This window comes from Trichosurus vulpecula, chromosome 2 (assembly GCF_011100635.1).
Source record: "Trichosurus vulpecula isolate mTriVul1 chromosome 2, mTriVul1.pri, whole genome shotgun sequence".
Taxonomy (NCBI): Eukaryota; Metazoa; Chordata; class Mammalia; order Diprotodontia; family Phalangeridae; genus Trichosurus; species Trichosurus vulpecula.
Genome location: NC_050574.1, coordinates 344,883,595 through 344,892,670, shown reverse-complemented (window position 1 = coordinate 344,892,670; position 9,076 = coordinate 344,883,595). Strand labels below are relative to the sequence as shown.

Below are 9,076 nucleotides of genomic sequence, written 5' to 3'. Positions count from 1 at the left end.
TAATTTATTCCTATACACAAAAAAAGCTACACATAAAGAATCATAGCTTGAATTAAGAGTACTAACAGGATTCAGCACAACTTCAGTTATAATCATCTAGGAGGCTGACACTTCGTAAATATGACTATGGTTCATGCACTAGTAAATGAATCAGATAATAAAGCATTTCATCAAGACTGCTAAATCAGGCATTTTATGTTTCACATTGGCTCAGCACTGTCTGATCAAAGTCATTTACTCAGAAGAGAAAACACAAAGGGAAAAAGGTAGAAGAGGCCCAGGCCTGCAAACTTGTCGAATTGAGTCCACACTCCATGTGAAGATAGCAGCAAGGGCTGCCTGCTCCTCTGAAAGGCAAAGTCAAAGCAGAGAGAGCATTACTTATAACACAGGTAAATCACAGCCAGAAGACTGAGCAGAAAGATGATGCTTCTTAGGACAGACATAGCACCCAGCTCCCTTCCCTCCTTCACCCTCCTCACCCTCAATCACAGGACAGGTAGAGATCAAGAGACCACTCAAAGTTTACAACTTCATTTTAAAATATCAACTCCTTTCAGTAATGAAGTAAAACATGGCCTGAAGGAGTGTAGCAGATTATAATCCCCAAAAGGTCCATTTAGCCTTGCAACATATAAGCCAAAGATAGCTCAGGGTACCTTCTCTGGCCTTGCATGAAACACCATAAGTACCATATAGACCTGTACACATTCTTATACAAGTCATAGAATTAACATAGTATTATAGACTCATAGCTAGAAAAGGCTTTAAAAATAATCTTGTCCAATCTCTTTATTCTGTAAATGAGAAAAATGAAGCCAAGAGTTCTTAAGAGACATGCCTATGGTCACAAAAGTAGTAGTAATGGCACAGCTGGCTTTTGAATCCAGGTCCTCTGACTCCAAATCTAGCATTTTATAACCACTGTACCACACTCCATCAGGCACTAGTACATATACAAGAACACTGAGGTCATGTTTTTATGACTTTGACTTGAATTTTTTTTATTTATTCGACCACCATTCAAGGCAGTCATTTCAGGTCTGGTGCCTGGCCAGAGTTTCACAGCACTCTACAACATCAATTATAATTTTAAGACACAAAATTGAGAAAAGTAGTTTTCTACTGAAATTACAGTTATGATTTGTGTTCTCAGAATGCATGTAATTACCTAAATTAGTAGATTTCCTCAACACCAAAGCTAACTACCATACTTTTAGGAAATATCTTTGGGTTTTCTCTGACAGCCTGATTTTGAGATTTTTGTAAAATTCTCACCTAGGAGGTGGACTTCTCATAATTCAAATGAATTTTCTCAATTGATTTGTGCAAAACCAAATGAGTTTCAGTAACAAGCTTTTTTGTGCTGTGAAAACCTGAAGGGGAAAGAAATTTAGATCCAAAAATGCAAACCTGACTCATATGAAGAGGGGGAGAGGAAAGTACAGTTGGCAGAAACATTATGCCTTCTGAGGTTATTTAGCAAGAAAATGTGAGAGTCAAACAATAAAAAAAACTCATTGATCAAATCACGGTTATAAGAAAGTGCACATGCTCATTTTTTAAAAATAGCCTTGTTTGTTTTAATAGATTATATACTTTACCAAAATTTTGGAACAATATACGAATGTACTTAGTCTTCTTTTACATAGGCAGTACTGTTGGTAAAAGCTAATCGCTTGGAGATTAAACACATGGCAACAGAGGCATAAAACTGGAAAAAGGAGGAGGTCACACCTTTTTAAGATGCAAATTGGAAATGAAGCATTGCAGAAATGAAGTTCTGTTGATCTAACTGTGAAGGTGCAAATCATTCATCATACTTTTAGAACGCAGGCTTGTTACTTTAAAAATTAGTATAAAGAAAACACTTTAGAAAGCAAGAAAACATTTTTAAAGCCCACTCATTAGTACTTAAGAAGCCTGTGTTATAAATTTGGGGAAGCACAGGTGACAACCCTAAAATCCATTTTTCATTTGCATTTTTGCAAAAGAAAAAATAACCTAAATCTAAAACAACATTTTATTCATTTCTAAATCATAAAGAGTTTAATGAATAGGAAGTCAGTATTTTCTCACAGCACCTAAGGAGTCTAGATGCTATGAAAACATAGAATGGGCTTGTGTATCCATAAAATAACTCAAGCAATCCACCTAAAATGCATTTTGTATGTTTTGCTTTGTTTTTCTATTCATTTTATTTTTGCTCTGTTGCCATGTTTCTGGTTGGCACTTTGTTCATTTGACTATGGTTCATGCACTAATAAGTGAATCAGTAATGGCACTCATCATGGTAGGCACAAAGTCAGGCAGCTGATAAGCTGAAACTGATGGCCTCCAAAATTTAAAGACTGCTGCTGAGCCTCAAGACCTCTCAAGCCAGATGCCTGTTGAGCCCATGGTTGGCAACTGGCATTAAATCCAAAGGAGGCCAATCACCCTGGGAAAGAAAGAAGAAACCAGAGGGATCAAATAAGAATGGAGTGCATCAAAAGGGACTAGATGGAAAACTGCCACATGTGAATGGTTCTTTGTTGAAAATGAATCCTTGTTGAAAAGAACAGATTGGCAGATCCCCATGAGCAAGTAGACCAGATGTGCCATGTTCTTGGTATTGATAATTTTACTTCTTGGGCTATACTGATAAAAGGCTATGACAGCACTGAAAGAAGACATCATTCTTCAAGAAGACTGGTAGCATTCATCTCTCCCACATTACCTCACATAAAGAAGTTGACCATTATGACAGTCACAACTAAGGCTACCTTAAGTATGTAGCCCAAATGTAGCCCAAAGCCTTTCTCAAGCCCATAGGTAGCTCTCAATTTCTAACAATTCTTATTTCTGCAACTTAGGGCAGGACTGATTTTAGGGTGGAAGGGATGATGATAACTAACAACAGAAAAAGTGCAGAAGTAGTCAAATCTTATTTTGCTTGTTTTCTTCTAAAAATGGCTAAGAGAAATTCAATACCCAAGCTAAATAAGAGAAATTATTTAGCTGCTCTTCAGAAAGTCAAGTCACCTGGCTCAGATGAATCCCTTCCTCTGACACTGAAAAAAGGAAAGATAAGAATGCTAAACCACAATCAGTGATACTTGATTTATTGTGGAGAATAGGCAAAGAACTGCTTGATTCAAAAAGTATACATATCCTAGTTTTCAAAAAAGGGAAAAGAATATAGTCTGCAAACTAAAAACCAACGAGCTTGATCCTGATACCTAGGAAAATCTGGAACGAATCATTAAAGGGAGGGTTAGTGAACATCTAAAAAAAGTAGCAAGTACAAAGAGCCATCATGCTTCAACATGGACAGGTTGTGTCAGATGAACCTATGCCAATGGTGTTTATGAAACTTGTAGTTCAAGGAAATGATGCAGATTTTAGTGATAGAGTATCTTTTAGTATTTGTGAGGAGAATATACATATGTCTGGATGAGATGATAATACAAATAGATTCAAAACAGTAATGGTTCAATATCTGCTTGGCAGGAATTATGCAATAGAAAGATAGTCATGATAATAACAATTATTATTATCATTATTATTATTATTGCAGCCAACATTTAAATAATGTCTACTATGTGGTGGTGGTGGTAGTAATAACAATAATAGCTGATATTTATATTAACACCTACTGTGTACAGGCATTGTACAAAGCTCTTTAGAGACATTATCTCATTTGAGCCTGGGATGTAACTGCAGCTTTTGTCCCCATTGTACAGTTAAGGAAAGTGAGGAAAAGCTTAAGTGACTGACTCAGGAACACACAAGTAGTAAGTCTCTGAGACCATATTTGACCTCGGGGCTCCCAGACTCCAGGCCCAGTACTCTATCCACTGTGTCAGCTAGCTAGCTCACATCATAGGTCAGGGATCTGTGTTTGGCCTTGTGCTGTTCTGTGTTTTTAATCAAGGACTTAAATAAAGGCATATAGGCAATGTGCTTGTTAATTTTTTTAACTTTTATTTTATTTTAGTTTAATTAAGAAGCATTTATTTTCTTTCACATGTGTCTCTCCCTAAAATAAAAAAGGGGGGAGAGGAAAAGGGAGGCCTTGTAAAAAATATGCAAAGTCAAGTAAATCAAATTTCTGCATTGGCAATGTCCAAAACTGTACGTGTCATTGTGGGTACTGCCAAGACCCTTTCTTTTCTACTTAAAAAAAAACTATTTCTCTTCATATTCCTGATATTTCGTTAATCCAGGTGAAATTCATTATTATTTTTTCTAGTTATATAAAGTTGTCCTTTCCTAGTTTCATTGGTATGGCACAGGAAAAGTATGTTAATTTAGACAGAACAGTCACTGTATTATATCACTTTGGTCTACTCATGAGTAATTAATATTGTCCCAATTGTTTATGTCTATTTTTATAAATAATATTTTGTGGTTGTATTCATATACCTCCTATTTGTATCTTGGTAGGTTTTGTACATTCCGTAGTTATTTTAAATGGAATTTTTCATTATATCTCTTCTCTGCTGGGTAGGAATTCTGGGTAGATATTTTGTATGCATTGTGTAAAAATGTGGATAATTTTTATGGATTTATTTCATATAATACAAATTTGCTGAATTAGTAATTATTTCAATTAATTTTAGTTGATTATTCACAGTTCCACAAATTATCTTGTCATCTGCAAGAATCATATGATTATTCCCACAACTCCTTTTTATTTCCTTATTGCTTTACATAGAATTTCTAAGACTATACCAAATAGTAATGGTAAAAATGTACATCCTTGCTTTATCCCTGAACTTAATGAAGAGGTCTTTAGTATAACTCCCTACATATAATGTTGCCTCTTTGGCTTAGATAGATGCGGTGCTATAGCAAATACAATTACCTAGAGAATACTCTTTATAATTAGATAAAACAATAACAACATTCATTTGGAAGAATAAAATATACATAATCTCAAGATAAATTATGAGATAAAGTATAAATGAAGGTGGTATCAAAACCCAAGCTATATTATCAGAACTAGCCATAATTCTGCCTTCAAGACAAGTTCACACTGGCTTAAGAAACTTAGCGTTTCCTCCCTTTGGGCCTGATATGTAGGTAGCAAAATAATAGCAAGTTCAGACAGCAGAAAAGCCATCATGGTTAGTCACTGGTGGAGTCAACCTACTCACCTTCTGATAAGTGGTAATTTTGCTTTGTCATAAGCCAAGAAACCTTTTTCTTGGCTTAATTAAGCATCTCCTCACTCAATCCAAATAGTACTTCCATAAGATTTTTAGTTAAAGGTTCAAGAAATGAGGCTAGTGTATGTAAGTTTTATTTTGCTGAACCCCATAGTCACAAAAGTCCTGGGTCTTACACCCACTAACACAAGCATACTCAGAAGAATAGGAATAGATTCAGTGAATGTCAAACATATAAATGTCACTCTCTTTTCTGTGTAGTCATTACTGCCTAACCCTTTGCTGAATTACATAGCTAATATTTCAAGTAGCTTACAGCATAACCTACAGGTGACTGCAGAGTCAAAAATAATATATTCATACAGAGAAAATCAAAGAGGTACTCAAACATATCAAAGCTACAGCACCCTATCACATGGCTCAATCACCAAGATATAACGAATAAGTGAGATTAACAGCAGTCCAGAGGTAAGAGGCTCTTCCTTCCTTTACATACTACTTGTGAAAAATAAAAGGGAAATTAGCACTACATTAAAGACCAAAGAATCTTATCCTACACAGATAGGATAAAAAGAGAAACCATGAGTGTAAAATAGAAATGGAAAGAATCCACCAATAACCACCTAGGAGACATCCCCAAATGAAAAATCCCAGGGATATTATAGTAAAATCCCAGAGTTCCCAGGTCAAGGAAAAAAATATTACAAGCACCCCAAAAAAACAATTTAAATATCATGGAGCCATGGTCAGAAGTAATAAGATTTAGTAGCTTCCACATTAAAGGAGCAGAGAGCTTGGAACATGATATACCAGAAGGCAGATAAGCTAGGATTACAACCAAGACTCACCTATCCAGCAAAACTGAGTATATTCCTTCAAGAAAAAAAATAGATATTTAATGAAATAGAGGATTTTCAAGCATTCCCATTGGGAAAAAAAACAGAGCTGAATAGAAAATCTGACTTTCAAATACAAGAGAAGCATAAAAAGGTAAACAAGAAAGAGAAATCATAAGAAATTCAATAAGGTTAAAATGTTCACATTCTTATTTGGGAAGATGATACTTATAACTCCTAAGAGCTTTATCATTATTAGGGTGGTTAGAAGGAGTCTACTGGCACAGCTGTGAGTTGACTGTGATGGGATGATTTCAAAAAACTAAAATCAAGGGGTAACAAAGAGGGATGTGCTGGGAGAAAGGGGAAAGGAAAGTAAGTGGAGAATGATCTCAGATAAGAGGCACAAAAGGAAAAGCTTTTCAGTGAAGGGAAAAAGAACAGAGTGGTGTGGCAGGCAATGCTTGACTCTTACTCTCATCAAAATTATCAGAGAAACTTGCTGTAAAAAATTCTCCCCAGCTTCCTGCTTTCCTTCTAATCTTAACTGCATGAGTTTTGTTTATACAAAAACTTTTAAATTTAATATAATAAAAATTATCCATTTTATATCTCACAAAGCTCTCTATCTTTTATTTGGTCACAAATTCTTCTCTTATCTATAGATCTGACATAAAATTTTCCATGGTCTCCTGATTTACTTATCACCCTTCATGTCTAAATCATGCACCTGTTTTGACCTCATCTTGGTATATAGTGTGAGATGTTGGTTTATACCTAGTTTCTGCCCAACTACTTTCTAGTTTTCCCAGCAATTTTTGTCAAATAGTTCTTGTCCCAAAAGTTTGTATATTTGGATTTATCAAACACTAGATTACTGCGGTAATTTACTACTGTGTATTGTGTACCTAATCTATTCCATTGATCCACCACTATATTTCTCAGCCAGTACCAGATTGTGAGTATTGCTTTGTGATAGTCTGAGATCTGGTTCTGCTAGGCCACCTTCGTTCACATTTTTTTTTCATTTATTCTCTTGACCTTTTGTTCTTCCAGATGAAAACTGATAGTATTTTTTCTAGCTCAATAAAATACTTCTTTGGTAGTTTGATTGGTATGGCAATGAATAAGTAAATTAATTTAAGTAGAACTGTCATTTTTATTATATTGGTTTGGTAGGCCCATGCACAATTAATATTTCTCCAGTTCTTTAGATCTGATTTTATTTGTGTGAAAAGTGTTTTGTAATTGTATTTATATAGTTCCTGGGTTTGTCTTTGCAGGTAGATCCCCAGTGTTTTATATTTTTTACAGTTATTTTAAATGAAATTTCTATGTCTTGCTGCTGGACTTTGTTAGTAATATAGAGAAATGCTGATAACTTACATGGGTTTATTTTATATACTGAAACTTTGGTGAAGTTGTTAATGATTTCAAGTAGTTTTTAGCTGATTCACTAGGATTCTCTAAGCATACCATCAAATTACCTGCAAAGAGTGATAGTTTTGTTTCCTCAATGCCTATTCTAATTCTTTCCTACTGCAACAAAAATAATATTTTTTAATGATCCTTTGCTCATTAATATCAGGTGAGGAAAAGAATGGAGAGAGGTATTCTTACTAAAAGGGTTCACTACTATCATGGAGGAGATCCAGCACGGAGCTAAAGTTGAGGAGGGAGTCACTGTAGATAAGATTGTCCAAATTCTGCTATTTGTTGATGACAGTGCATTGATTACATCCAACCCCAGAATAAGCATTCTGAAGATTTTGGCCTAAATATTCATATAGGAAACACCAAGTTGATGAAGAACATCTATTGTCCAGACTACGGTAGGTAGTTGAACAGATAACCTGTAGCTCTAGTAGATGGGTGTGTGTGTATGTGTATGTGTGTGTGTGTGTGTGTGTGTGTGTGTGTGTGTGTACTTTTAAAAACATGAGCTGTCACTGTAACCACAGCTCAATGTATTTTCAAATTCCATAATTGCTGAAGCAGCTGGTCATCTTTGCTTAACACCCTATCCCTTCTGCCTTCACATCATCAGCTCATGGACAACTAATTTTTAACCCTTCTCAACACTCTTATATTCTCTCTCAAACTCAGAAGCCCTCTTGGTATATTCAGAAATTTCTATTGAACAGAACTCTCTGATATGATGTCTGTTTCAACAATGATCTATGTATATTTTTTCTAAAAGGAAATGCTTACACTGTGGTGTTACTGGTATGGTGAAGGAATATGAGTATAGGAAAAAGAACCCTAAGAGTTAAATAGCTAAATAATGCATACTTTAAAAATATAAACGATATGTTGTAGACAGTTAACTGCAGCTCTGAAGATACCTGTACTGTGTGTGTGTGTGTGTGTGTGTGTGTGTGTGTGTGTGTTTGTGTACACTGACTAGCTAGCTAGTTAATCCTGGACAGATACAGCAAATAGATGATGAACTGGGTCCAGAATTGAACAGGAGGGGAGCAGGCTGGATTGTCTTTGGGAAGGTACAAAGTTTTATTAATGACCCCAAGCTTCTCCTAGAAACAAATTTCTATTTCTTTAATATCAATAATTCTCAGGTATCATATAGCAACTACAAGTCATAGAATGATGCAATCACTGAAGAATTTAAACAGGATAATTCAAATGGCAAAAATAGACAGATAGTGGATAAAAGCAGGTTGCAAAGCATTACAAAGAAGGAATTAAAAGGAGAAGTTTATAAAGAATATTATCAAAGGGATGCATTAAGGAAAAATAAAATGAGTTGATCACATGACAAGAGTGGAGGATAACTGATGGACATCCTACAGGTTGACTGGCTTCTTCATAGTGTCAAGAGAATATAAGGAAAGCAAACAAGATAGATTCTTCTTGGCAAAGCTTAGTGGGAGGATATAGACAAGAGTCATACAGAATGAACAAGCATTAGAGGAAATAATCTGATAACATTACAGATTTATATATCCAGCTATTTGAGATGAAGAAATTGAGGTGCCCAGTAATTAAACAAAGCCAAATGGTGAGCCAGTGCTACTGTGGTTGATAATGAATATAAAATCCAGGCATTTAAGCTAAAGTTAATGGAGA

The 9,076-nt window shown here is 35.2% G+C and overlaps 1 long non-coding RNA gene across 1 annotated transcript in view; it reads right to left on the bottom strand.

Annotated features, from left to right (window-relative positions):
• Positions 1-250: 250 nt before the first annotated feature.
• Positions 251-9,076, bottom strand: part of LOC118837432 — a 40,042-nt gene continuing 31,216 nt past the window's right edge. The window contains exon 3 of the long non-coding RNA XR_005009560.1: positions 251-347. This is a non-coding gene — a long non-coding RNA (uncharacterized LOC118837432). The remainder of the gene's footprint in view (positions 348-9,076) is intronic.